This window comes from Bos taurus, chromosome 12 (assembly GCF_002263795.3).
Source record: "Bos taurus isolate L1 Dominette 01449 registration number 42190680 breed Hereford chromosome 12, ARS-UCD2.0, whole genome shotgun sequence".
NCBI lineage: Eukaryota > Metazoa > Chordata > Mammalia > Artiodactyla > Bovidae > Bos > Bos taurus.
This window is the reverse complement of record NC_037339.1, coordinates 28,560,830-28,574,508: the sequence shown is the minus strand read 5'-3', so window position 1 is coordinate 28,574,508 and position 13,679 is coordinate 28,560,830.

Here is a 13,679-nt window from a genome sequence, read left to right as displayed (position 1 = left end):
ATAGGAAAGTTGTTAAGAGAGTAGATTCTAGGAGTTCTCACCACAAAGAGAGAAATTTTTTTCATCTTTTTGCATCTACACGAGTTGATGGATGTTAACTAAACCTATTGTGGTAATCATTTCACAATGTATGTAAATGGAATCATCTTATTGTACATCTTAAATTTACAGTGATATATTGACTATGCCAGTGCATTTTCTCAGCAAAACTCTATTAGTCTTTGCCCTGCTTCATTCCGTATTCCAAGGCCAAATTTGCCTGTTACTCCAGGTGTTTCTTGACTTCCTACTTTTGCATTCCAGTCCCCTATAATAAAAAGGACATCTTTTTTGGGTGTTAGTTCTAAAAGGTCTTGTAGGTCTTCATAGAACTGTTCAACGTCAGCTTCTTCAGCGTTACTGGTTGGGGCATAGACTTGGATTAATGTGATACTGAATGGTTTGCCTTGGAAATGAAAAGAGATCATTCTGTCTTCCAACAAAACAAGAGAAGACTCTATACATGGACAACACCAGATGGTCAACACCGAAATCAGATTGATTATATTCTTTGACGCCAAACATGGAGAAGCTCTATACAGTCAGCAAAAACAAGACCAGGAGCTGACTGCGCCTCAGATCATGAACTCCTTATTGCCAAATTAAGACTTAAATTGAAAAAAGTAGGGAAAACCACTAGACCATTCAGGTATGACCTAAATCAAATTCCTTATGATTATACAGTAGAAGTGAGAAATAGATTTAAGGGACTAGATCTGATAGATAGAGTGCCTGATGAACTATAGATGGAGGTTCGTGACATTGTACAGGAGACAGGGATCAAGACCATCCCCATGGAAAAGAAATGCAAAAAAGCAAAATGGCTGTCTGGGGAGGCCTTACAAATAGCTATGAAAAGAAGAGAAGTGAAAAGCAAAGGAGAAAAGGAAAGATATAAGCATCTGAATGCAGAGTTTCAAAGAATAGCAAGAAGAGATAAGAAAGCCTTCTTCAGCGATCAATGCAAAGAAATAGAGGAAAACAACAGAATGGGAAAGACTAGAGATCTCTTCAAGAAAATTAGAGATACCAAGGGAACATTTCATGCAAAATGGGCTCGATAAAGAAAAGAAATGGTAGGGACCTAACAGAAGCAGAATATATTAAGAAGAGATGGCAAGAATACACAGAAGAACCGTACAAAAAAGATCTTCACGACCCAGATAATCACAATGGTGTGATGACTGACCTAGAGCCAGACATCCTGGAATGTGAAGTCAACTGGGCCTTAGAAAACATCACTATGAACAAAGCTAGTGAAGGTGATGGAATTCCAGTTAAGCTATTCCAAATCCTGAAAGATGATGCTATGAAAGTGCTGCACTCATTATGCCAGCAAATTTGGAAAACTCAGCAGTGGCCACAGGACTAGAAAAGGTCAGTTTTCATTCCAATCCCAAAGAAATGCAATGCCAAAGAATGCTCAAACTACCGCACAATTGCACTCATCTCACACGCTAATAAAGTAATGCTCAAAATTCTCCAAGCCAGGCTTCAGCAATATGTGAACCGTGAACTTCCAGATGTTCAAGCTGGTTTTAGAAAAGGCAGAGGAACCAGAGATCAAATTGCCAACATCTGCTGGATCATGGAAAAAGCAAGAGAGTTCCAGAAAAACATCTATTTCTGCTTTATTGACTATGCCAAAGCCTTTGACTGTGTGGATCACAATAAACTGTGGAAAATTCTGAAAGAGATGGGAATACCAGACCATCTGATCTGCCTCTTGAGAAATTTGTATGCAGGTCAGGAAGCAACAGTTAGAATTGGACATGGGACAACAGACTGGTTCCAAATAGGAAAAGGAGTACGTCAAGGCTGTATATTGTCACCCTGCTTATTTAACTTACATGCAGAGTACATCATGAGAAACGCTGGACTGGAAGAAGCACAAGCTGGAATCAAGATTGCTGGGAGAAATATCAATAACCTCAGATATGCAGATGACACCACGCTTATGGCACAAAGTGAAGAGGAACTCAAAAGCCTCTTGATGAAGGTAAAAGTGGAGAGTGAAAAAGTTGGCTTAACACTCAACATTCAGAAAACTAAGATCATGGCATCCGGTCCCATCACTTAATGGGAAATAGATGGGGAAACGGTGGAAACAGTGTCAGATGTTATTTTTTTGGGCTCCAAAATCACTGCAGATGGTGACTGCAGCCATGAAATTAAAAGATGCTTACTCCTTGGAAGGAAAGTTATGACCAACCTAGATAGCATATTCAAAAGCAGAAACATTACTTTGCCAACAAAGGTTCGTCAAGTCAAGGCTATGGTTTTTCCTGTGGTCATGTATCGATGTGAGAGTTCGACTGTGAAGAAGGCTGAGCGCCAAAGAATTGATGCTTTTGAACTGTGGTGTTGGAGAAGACTCTTGAGAGTCCCTTGGACTGCAAGGAGATCCAACCAGTCCATTCTGAAGGAGATGAGCCCTGGGATTTCTTTGGAAGGAATGATGCGAAAGCTGAAACTCCAGTACTTTGGCCACCCCATGAGAAGAGTTGACACATTGGAAAAGACTCTGATGCTGGGAGGGATTGAGGGCAGGAGGAGAAGGGGACGCCAGAGGATGAGATGGCTGGATGGCATCATGGACTCAATGGACTTGAGTCTGGGTGAACTCTGGGAGTTGGTGATGGACAGGGAGGCCTGGCGTGCTGCGATTCATGGGGTTGCAAAGAGTCGGACACGACTGAGCGACTGAACTGAACTGAACTGATTGACTATGCCAAAGCCTTTGACTGTGTGGATCACAATAAACTGTAGAAAATTCTTCAAGAGATGCGAATACCAGACCACCTGATCTGCCTCTTGAGAAACCTACATGCAGGTCAGGAAGCAACAGTTAGAACTGGACATGGGACAACAGACTGGTTCCAAATAGGAAAGGAGTACGTCAAGGCTGTATATTGTCACCCTGCTTATTTAACTTATATGCAGAGTACATCATGAGAAACACTGGGCTGGAAGAAGAACAAGCTGGAACCAAGACTGCCAGGAGAAATATCAATAACCTCAGATATACCAGATGCGAAGAGTTGACTCGTTAGAAAAGACTTGGATGCTGGGAGAGATTGGGGGCATGAGGAGAAGGGGACAACAGAGGATGAGATGGCTGGATGGCATTACCGACTCGATGGACGTGAGTTTGAGTGAACTCCGGGAGTTGGTGATGGACAGGGAGGCCTGGCGTGCTGCGATTCATGGGGTCGCAAAGAGTCGGACATGACTGAGCGACTGAACTGAACTGATGTCATTATTTCTCAATAAAACCAGGGGAAAAAAATCCCAAGGTCACATGGCTACTGGCAGGATTCAGGCCAAGGCTCACTGGCTCTCCATTCTATATTCTTTACCCATTATACAAAATTGCCCGTCAGCTTAAAAAGAGAATTTTACAAAAACACTTTGCTTCTCTTTATCCTCCTCTCATCTTTAAATTCTCACATGTCCATAAACACAGAGATACCCAGCTGGTTAAGAGTTGAGTCCTGTTCTTCGAAGCAGTTCTTTGGTCTTAACTCATGCTATCACTAACCTAACACTGTCTTGAGACTTTTTTTTTCTCTGTTATCAAAGCAAATAAAGAACAACAGAAAGTGAGACAAGGTAGTGTGAAGCAGGAACCATCTTGCTAATCAGACTTTATTTCAAGATTTTATATGAGAAATGGAAAGACCAGAGTAGATGGCTTATAATTCAGATAGGCTGATGAACACAGGGGCTCCTCCTGGAGTTAATTCATTTGTCATGGGGTAGAGTCAGTAATCCTATTCTGGACATATTTTGAAGGAAAGACATGTAAGAGTTGAAAATCAATTGGTTAGAGAGTAAGAAAAAAGATAATGATTGCAAAGATTTGGCCAGAACAACTCAAAGGATGAAGAAGCCATTTGCTGATACAAAGAAATCTGTGCAAGGTATGGATTTGGAGGGAGTGCTGCTGAGTCAGTTGCCTCAAATTCCAGCTCAGAGTCTTAATCAGCAAATTAATCTGTCCCTATAGAAAGCAGAAAAGATAAGGGTTTCTCTAATATTCCTCATGAGTTCCTATGTTTTTTTAAATGAATTATAATCTGATAATAAAGCTATGACTAACCTGGACAGCATTTTAAAAAGCAGAGACATTACTTAGCCAACAAAGGTCCATCTAGTCAAGGCTATGGTTTTTCCAGTAGTCATGTATGGATGTGAGAGTTGGACTATAAAGAAAGCTGAGCGCCAAAGAATTGATGCTTTTGAACTGTGGTGTTGGAGAAGACTCTTGACAGTCCCTTGGACTGCAAGGAGATCCAACCAGTTCATCCTAAAGGAAACAGTCCTGAATATTCATTGGAAGGACTGATGTTGAAGCTGAAACTCTAATACTTTGGCCATCTGATGCGAAGAACTGACTCACTGGAAAGGACCCTGATGCTGGTAAAGATTGAAGGCAGGAGTCAACAGAGGACGAAATGGTTGGACACCATCACCGACTCAATGGACATGAGTTTGAGTAATCTCTGGGAGTTGATGATGGACAGGGAAGCCTAGCGTGCTGTAGTCCATGGGGTCACAAAGAGTCGGACACGACTGAGCAACCTAACTGAACAATCTGATATCTAATTAGAGAAAAGATAGTAGAAACCTACCAATGATGAAAACTCATGATACCTGCAGAGAATTTAACATGGATCATGAAAGAAAGAGGTGGCTTAAAAGACTATTAAAATCTGACAGATCAGGCAATTTATTAAAGCAGTTTGCTAAAACTTAATCCAAGGAGTCTTAAGGACTGGAATTTTTATTAAAAATACAAAGCCCAGAAGTATGAAAATCAGACTAACTGTACAAGGAAGTGTGTCAGAGACCTGTTCTGGTTCAAACCTGTATAGTGACCACACTTGTCCCAGTACTTGGAACAGGCCTTCTGGAAAGAAACACAAACCAGTAACAGGGACTTGTGAAGCATGTGGGAGATAAGAGAAGTGGTAATGGTGGGGATAACTTCTTCAAGAATGTATATGCACTACATGTGCCTAGTCAGTATACACATTTATTTATAAAGTGTAAAAGGCTCATCAAACCTATGTTGCACTCATGCTGATTTATTTAGGGATGAATGGCACCATTAAAAGAAAAGAAGCATCATGAAATATAAGTTAGTTATGGAGAAGAAATCAGGAGAGTTGGAGGAATGAGCTGTAGCTTTCAAAAAGAATGGAAGAAATAAGACAAGAACCAATGGTGACATATCTCTGAAAATAAGATTTAGCTTTTAGATAATGGCTTAGAATTCAAGCTCCTGGGTAGGGATGGAGTGTACCTTTTAAGAATCAGAAAGATAATGTTTGCTCAGGGGAAAGTTAACCTGACCAAGTGAACTGTGACCTGAAGACAAAGGTGAGAGAACATCCAGATATAGCCAAAGCTGGGGGAGAAAAAAGTTATTGCTTCATGTTCTTCATGAGGAAAATAATTAAGGGAGCCGGGAAGATTATTACTTATTGCAGAAGTCTAGATACTAAATTTATGAAGCATGGGCAACCCATGAAGTAAAACTCAGTTAAAAAAAAGAGAGGTCTCACAGCTTTATGGAATGACTGTTGTTGAAATAATCCAGGTCCAGGTTCTAGTCTTGATTTATTAATAAGCTAGAAGGGGGATCTTGAGCAAACCAGGTCTCCCTTCTGAAACAGAGATAACATTACCTTCTTGCAGAGTTGTAAAGATTAATATGCATGCCCTTAAATGACCTCTACCTAACTGACAGATTCCTTCCATTGCCTCTGCAGAAAAGAATAACTAATACCAATGACACAAAATGTTTGCAGCTAGATGGCTCTTTTCTAGTACAACCATACCTTTCTCCTCCTATTATTTAGAGCTGCATATTTACAAGGAGTCAGAGGAATTTACCCCCAAGTCTGTTTACACTAATAATCATAATTGTACTACAGTTATGTAGTTTGATTAAACATTATGTCAATCAGTAGAATGAGTACAAGAACAGAAGTTTCTATAAAAAATTAAATTTAAATAAATGACCCAATAAAGATGAAGTACTAAACAATTGTTATAAAATCCAGTTTAGGCAGGATAACCATAAAGTTTTGCTTAAAAGTCACAAAAACCTATAATTTGCACTCCTATCGCTTTGAAGATTTCTTTGGGTTCTTCCTCCAATTTACATTACCAGAAACTGGAAATCCCTTAAACCCACACATTTATGGTCCATTAATCTATGACAAAAGAGGCAAGGATATACAATGGAGAAAAAGCCAATCTCTTCATTAAGTGGTGCTGAGAAAACTGGAGGGCTACATGCAAAAGAATGAAACTAGAACATTTTTTAACACCATATACAAACATAAATTCAAAATAGATTAAAGATCTAAATGTAAGACTAGAAAACCATAAAATTCCTAAAGGAAAACAAAGGCAAATACTCTTTGACATATGGTAGCAATATATTTTTGTATCTGTCTCCTGAAGCAAAGGAAATAAAAGCAAAAATAAACAAGTAGGACCCAATTAGACTTAAAAGCTTTTGCTCAGCAAAGGAAACCATCAATAAAACTGAATGATAACCTACTGAATTGGGAGAAAATATTTGCAAACGATATGACTGATAAGGGATGTTAATATTCAACATATATAAACAGTTCACATAACTCAATATAAAAAATAAATAATCTAATTTAATAATGAGCTGAACTGAATAAACATTTTCCCAAAGAGAACATGCAAAGGCCAATAGGCACCTGAAAAGATGCTCCGTATTACTAACCATGAGGGAAATGCAAATCAAAACCACAATGAGATATCACCTTACACCTGTCAGAATGGCTACCATCAAAAAGGACAGAAGTAACAAACACTGGCAATGCTATGGAAAAAAAGGAACTTTGGTACACTGGTTGGTGGGAATGTAAACTGGTGTAGCCACCATGGAAAACAGTATGAAGATTCCTCAAAAAACTAAAACTACCACATGACTCAGCAATTCCACTCCTGGTCATGTACCAACAAAAAAAAACCAGAAACACTAATTCAATACATGCACTCCAACATTCATGGCAGGATTATTTACAGTTGCCAAGATATGGAAGCAATCTAAGTGTTATTAACGGATGAATGGATAAAGACAATGTGCTATATACAGTGAGTCCCCTGCACATGAACCTCCAAGTTGCAAACTTTAGAAGATGCATATGTGCGTTCCATCAATCCCACCTTGCCCGCCATCTCCTATCGCTGATGCTCCTTCAGCTCGAACATCTTCCTCCTACCCTCTTTTCTCCAGTCAATAACACTTCTTGCCTGTTCACTTAACGGCAGCCCCTATATGCCAGCTATTGTACTGTACTACTAATCTTTTCAAGTTACTGTAAGATTAAAATTTTTTGTTTTTTTACTGTATTACTCTGTGAGAAATATAAACCTATTACAGTACAGTACTATATAGTCAATTGTGTTAGTGGGGTTCTTGGGCTAACTTTGTTGGACTTACAAACTAAATGGACTTATGAATGCACTCTCAGAACAGAGCCCATTCAAATGTCAGGGACATACTGCATACACACACACACACACACACACACACACACACACACACACAGTGGAATACTACTCAGCCATAAAAAATGAATAAAATTTTGCCATTTGTAGCAACATGAATGGATTTGGAGAGACTTATACTAACTGAAATAAGTCAGACAGAAAAAGACAAACACTGTATGGCATCACTTACATGGGGAATCTAAAAAATAAAACAAACAAGTGAATATAACCAAAGAAGCAGAATCAAGATACAGAGAACAAATTAAAGGTTACCAGTAGGGAGAGGGAAGGGGGAGAGGCAATGGGAAGGGGGAGAGGCAATATAGGAGTAGAGGATTAAGAGGTATGAACTATTGTGTGTAAAAACAATAAATTATGCTATACAGCTGTCAAAATTACAAATCTCACAATGATAAAGGTCTGATGTATTTGCATATTTACATATTTTTAAATATGCACATATATGTTTAAAAACACAGGAATATGCAAAATACTAATGGTGGTGAACTATGGAGGTTGATTTCATTGTATTTTTCATTTTCTGTATGTCCAGAATTTCCTACACTGAAGATGTACTACTTTTGTAGTAGAAAAATAAAGGCTTTCTTCAGTAAACAAATTAGGCAAAGCAAAGAGAAAAAACATACAAAAGTGCTTTCTCAATATTTAAGCCTTACTCTAGAATTACAAATCCATTTATGGATTTACTGAACATATTTTAACTAATAAACATAAATCTAATCTACCCCCCACAAACACACAAAAAAGCCTGTGTGCAAACTCAGTTCTAGCTAGTAAGACTCAGCAATTACTGTTAATAACTGTCTTCTTAAAAAAAAGCTATTTTACTATTTGGTGATTTCTCTATATTTTCAATAGTCATGAACAAGAATAATTCCAATTCAAATTATAGTATAGTATATTAAATTAATTTTCCTATTTCCATTTTCTATCTCAAAGATTTCACTGAGATAATTCTTGACATGCTTTTATTACTGCCAATAATAACTGTAAGTTCTCAAAATTAAAACCTAATTTTTTTTAAGTACATTGATTTTGTTATGTCCACCCTTAGTCAAATTCTTTAAAAACGTATCGATATAAAGCAGCATATATTTTAAGATATATCAGATTAAAATAACATTTGCCTGAAAGTTAAATTCTCCAAGGGAAGTAGCTAATTTCCAAATCTTCTAACACCTTTTCAAGTAAATTCTCATTACGGCAAAGGGATTGCTTCAAATACAGAAAAGTCTTTTTATTTTCCCTTGACAAGATCACACTACTGCATGCATAAAATCCATGATTAATAAGGCAAATGAGTTCAATATTCTAAGATACTAACTCCAATTCTATCAATTACATTTCTCCTCTCTGTTACAAATCTAATTTAATTGCCAAGATTTGGGCAGTTCTAGTTCTTTTTTAAAAATACTTGCGGTTCATTTTCACTGCTAATGAACAACAATTTATACTAATGGCATTACTTCACAAACACCCACTATTCACAAAGAAAAATATAATTTATTTTGTTATATCATCATAATAAAACACTAAAAAACATAGGCTTGGACCATATGTTGTTTAAAAATTCCCTTAATAGCTGTTTAAACCAAAATTAGGAAAACTAAGGTGCTTAAATATCACTTCCCAGGTAAGGCCTATCCTGTCCCTGTATTTAAAATGGCAGCCACCCCTCCCTTCCAACCCTCAGCCCAAACACCCCTACCCCAGGCCAGGCCCTCCTTAGTCTCTTCCTTTTTCTCCTCAGCACTTATTTCCATCTAACAGACAGTATAACTGACTTGTCTTCTTTGACTTCTTGTGAAGTTTTGTCCATTTTGCTCCCAGCTGCTCCCTCATTCCCTAGCACAGTGCTTGTGATTTAGAGCTGCTGTTGAATGAAAATTTTACCACGAGATAAACGGTGGAGGCTGTTGCTTTTCTCTGAGTCACAGGTTGGTGACTTACACAAATATGTGGGAAGTGAAATATTTAATTTTGTAATCAGAGTAAATCCTCATTTTTCACCCTGCTTAAGCTGAAAAACACTCTCACAGCCTCAACTGAGATGTATTAATGCTTCCACGGTTGAAGATGAACATATGTCCCTATGATAGTGGCTCAGAACCTGAAAATGTACAATAAACCCAGGCAGAGAGAATTCAGAAGTCTGGAATCTTCCAGGAAAAAGGGTCAGGGTGCTTCTTTTTCTTTTTGCTATTCTTTGCGTCTCAAATGACTCTTCTTACTCAGTTATTAACCATAAATCATATCAATAGTCTTCCTCATTGTGCTTACTGTACATGCTTTCCATGTACTACCTTATTTAGTAACTGTCATAATGACCCAGAAGAAATTTACTATTAACCACACCAATCTATAGAGACAATGAGATTTAAATATTTTCCCCAAACATCTGGTGGGTGGTAGAGGTCCCTGGCATTTAAAGTTTGCATCTTAAAAACACTATGCAAATATTGCTCCCCCACTCATCATGACCATGTAATTTGTCATGAGATACAAGAATTAATGGATTCCAACATCACTATTATTACCTAATACTGCCCACATTATCCTAAGCACAGACCATATACAAAAGGGAGAACTTCCGTGGATACAGAACAAGCTCTAGTAATGTGTAATTATGAACAATATCTCTTGCTGGGACTATTCATATCAAAGAAATTTCAGGCTACAAAAGCAGCTAAGCCAATAGTCAGTAGGGAAAAAGTAAAACTAACAAAAATCCCAGAAGTTCGCAATAATAACAACAAAAACACAGCAAAAAGTGTTATTATCAGAAAATTTTCCTACTTAAAATGTTCATTTATTATGGAATGTGAATATATGGAACAGAGAAATACTGCTTTGCAAAAGAAGTCTTTTCACATACCCCTACAAAAGGCCTGACAGATTTAAAATACAATGGTTTAAATACTAAAACTAAATGACTTTCTGAAAACTATAGGAAAAGAAAAATGCATTAGGTAAGCCTGTTTAATTTTACTTCTTGTCCTAAGACTGAAATGTTATTTGTGATATCCATGCACAATCTTATAAACATTCCAAAACACCAAGATAAACTTTCAAAACTGATTTTCCTACATATTCTCTAGCTTTATTTTCTTATTAGAAATTAACATGATTAAAGTAAGAATTCATCCCTATACTAGGCATAAAAAGGATACTAATAACCTTTCAAATCACAAACTTAAACCTACTTAGTAAACCTCATTAGTAGCTGGCATTGTTAAGACAGCCCTGATTTGCTACAACTTTTCAAGTTCTTAACATGTTTGACATATTTAACAGTCACAGCTGTTGTTTTAAAATGAATACAGTAACTAAATTGAAAATTCTTTTCAAACATGAGATTAAGAAAAAAGAATCATGCCCTCTGAGAATAAAAACTTTCAAAACTGGTCTCATAAGCATAAATTTTAAACTTCATACATTTAAAACTGTGGATGTATTTTAAGCTCATCATTTATGCAAGTAGAAAGCACTGACAGCAACAAAATGTGTGCATCTTTGTTGCCCTAATTTTCCAGCACAAACCATACACAACTTAGCTATTTGACAGACACAACAATTTCACTCACTGGAAAATGGTTGATGATCTTAGATGTTTTTAACAAACTTTTGCTTTCCACGTGTTATCACTGTAAATAAGTTATCATTACTATACCGGTCTATAGTTACATCTTAAATGACTTAAAATGATGGGAGCTACTCACTGGCTCTTTTAAACCACCCCACATAGTTAAGCTTCTTGAGTTCTTCTACCTGCATTTGCATCCTCAGATGTCTTCAGGTTATCAGCCCTATTCTCTCTAGGACTGCCCCAACTTTACTACCTCCTGCTACTGCTAAAATATTTGTGGTAGGGAAATCATTAAAATAGCCTCATTCAGGTCTTGTACAAAAAAAAAAAAAAAAAAAGTAAATTGCCTCAGAAAAGTCTTTGAATGGTACTGCATATGGACTTGGTGGGTGTACAGAGCACATGACATTTATTTAGCAAATCAGTAAACTCTTAGATCTTTTGAGAGTTTAGCCATGTGCCAAAGTTCACAAGGCAATGACTCCCCAGTGAGTGAACCATTCTATTGTGTTTGAGTGAAAAAGCATCTGGCACAGATCCTGGAACACAGGAGGTTCTCAATCAATGTACATACACATCATGTGTGTACATGTTGTGTGTCCGTTTCAGACACAAAAAGGGCCTGGAGGATGCACACAAAGCTGTCTAACTAGATTATGAAGGGCATCATGAATAACAAGGACTGACTTTTGCTTCATCTCCTTTTGTATGAAAATTTTTTAGGTCAGGCTTAAATCATTTATACATATAACTTATATCCAGGTTTCTGTGTCCAAAAAAGCAATGCAAGCACAAAAGATCATTTCTACACTGTGTAGTTGGGATGACTGCCCTCACTGCATACCTGTCAGTCACAATTGAGCGAGCTGTCTTACTGAAATGCTCAGAAGGACCTGTGAATGCTGCATAGCATAGTAACTTTACCATCACTTTTTCCTCCTTCATGTCATAGCTCAGTAGCATGGTTTTAAGTCATACTTCAGAGTACACCGATAGGTCTTTCACTTTCTAGCTTGCAGTTGCTCCTTTTGTTTCATGACATACTATCTATTAAGAGGACCCTAGCACATACAGTGTCAGTGGGGTTGCAGACTACATATAACCTTTGTGATGGGCTGGCTGCATTCCTGTACCATCATCTTAAAGGGGGAAAAACGGTTTCATTTTTTTCCCCCTTTAAGATTATGTTCCAAAGAAGAAACTGTCTAAAAAGTTGAATCTGTAGTGGGTTCAGGTTTATGGTCAAAGAGTTCAGAAAATGACACTCTTCCACAGTTTTACTTTTCTAAGAGACGGTTCACAACACACCTGGCTGACTTCCAGGCAGCATACAGCATACAGCTTCAATTCTTTGATGCCGTTTCTACTTCTCCATGTATCCTGTGCATCACTGTGTTGCACATGTAGAACTGTTACCTTTACACTGTGTAAAAGCGATGAGAACCTTAGCTATATACAGTGCATTCAGGTTTTATATTGATACATGACTTTGGTCTTAGGCTTTTATCATCAGCCAATATTCCCACAATTATTCAACAAATTAGTTCACAAAGAACTCTGATGTCAAGCATTGCTGAGTTGGGTAAGTACCCCATTCCTATCTTCAAATTACAGCAATATCTCGTCAAGGTTTCTTGTTAAAATGTTAAATGAACTCAAGAAAATACTAAAACTGAGCCTATCTTCAATGATGCTTTGTGTTGTTTTTGATATAAAAATTAAGGAGGAAATCAACTTTCATAAAATTGCCTTAGAATTTCCATGAATTTTTCTGGGTAGTCAATTTGCAACTGTCAAGGATTCACTTACTGATGAACTATTCAAACACTACAGGCTAATATTACTCATCATATATACTTACTGGAAAGAATTTTGGTAAAGGAAAAAAATGACTGAAAACTAGGAGTGCTGGATGCTAGTCCTAGTTCTTCCACTGAATTTAGGTGGTAAGTTATTTTACCTCCTTGGATCTTAATTACCTCATTTACAAAATGTGAGATTTGAGTTAGATGGCCTGTAAATCCCTTTTAGCCCCAATAATCCACTTTTGAAAACTGGGTTTTAAAAAAAAACTATGTCAAAATACTCTGCCAGTAATATGTATAATGTTTAGTATTTTTTGAAGAATCCAGAATGTTATAAATAGCACCTCATTAATATTCACAGTATTCATGAGGAAACAAAAGGACATTTATATGTAACATTTGAGTCACAAACTGGGACAGCAACTTGTACAGGGCCACAAAACTGCAGTATGAGAGCAATGATTCTAATTTCTTGATTGTGACTGTAGTATTCTATTCACTATACTATCTTTTTTGCTGTTCTACTTGGAAGCAATGTTTTATCCCTTCTCACCCTCATTCAGCCATCTCCAACATACTCAAACCTACCCCGCTCAATTTCTTACTGCCTGAAACCTCCATAGCATTCTTTCTCCTTCAATTGTATCAGCATAATTATCAAAGATACTTTTTCATCTGCTTCC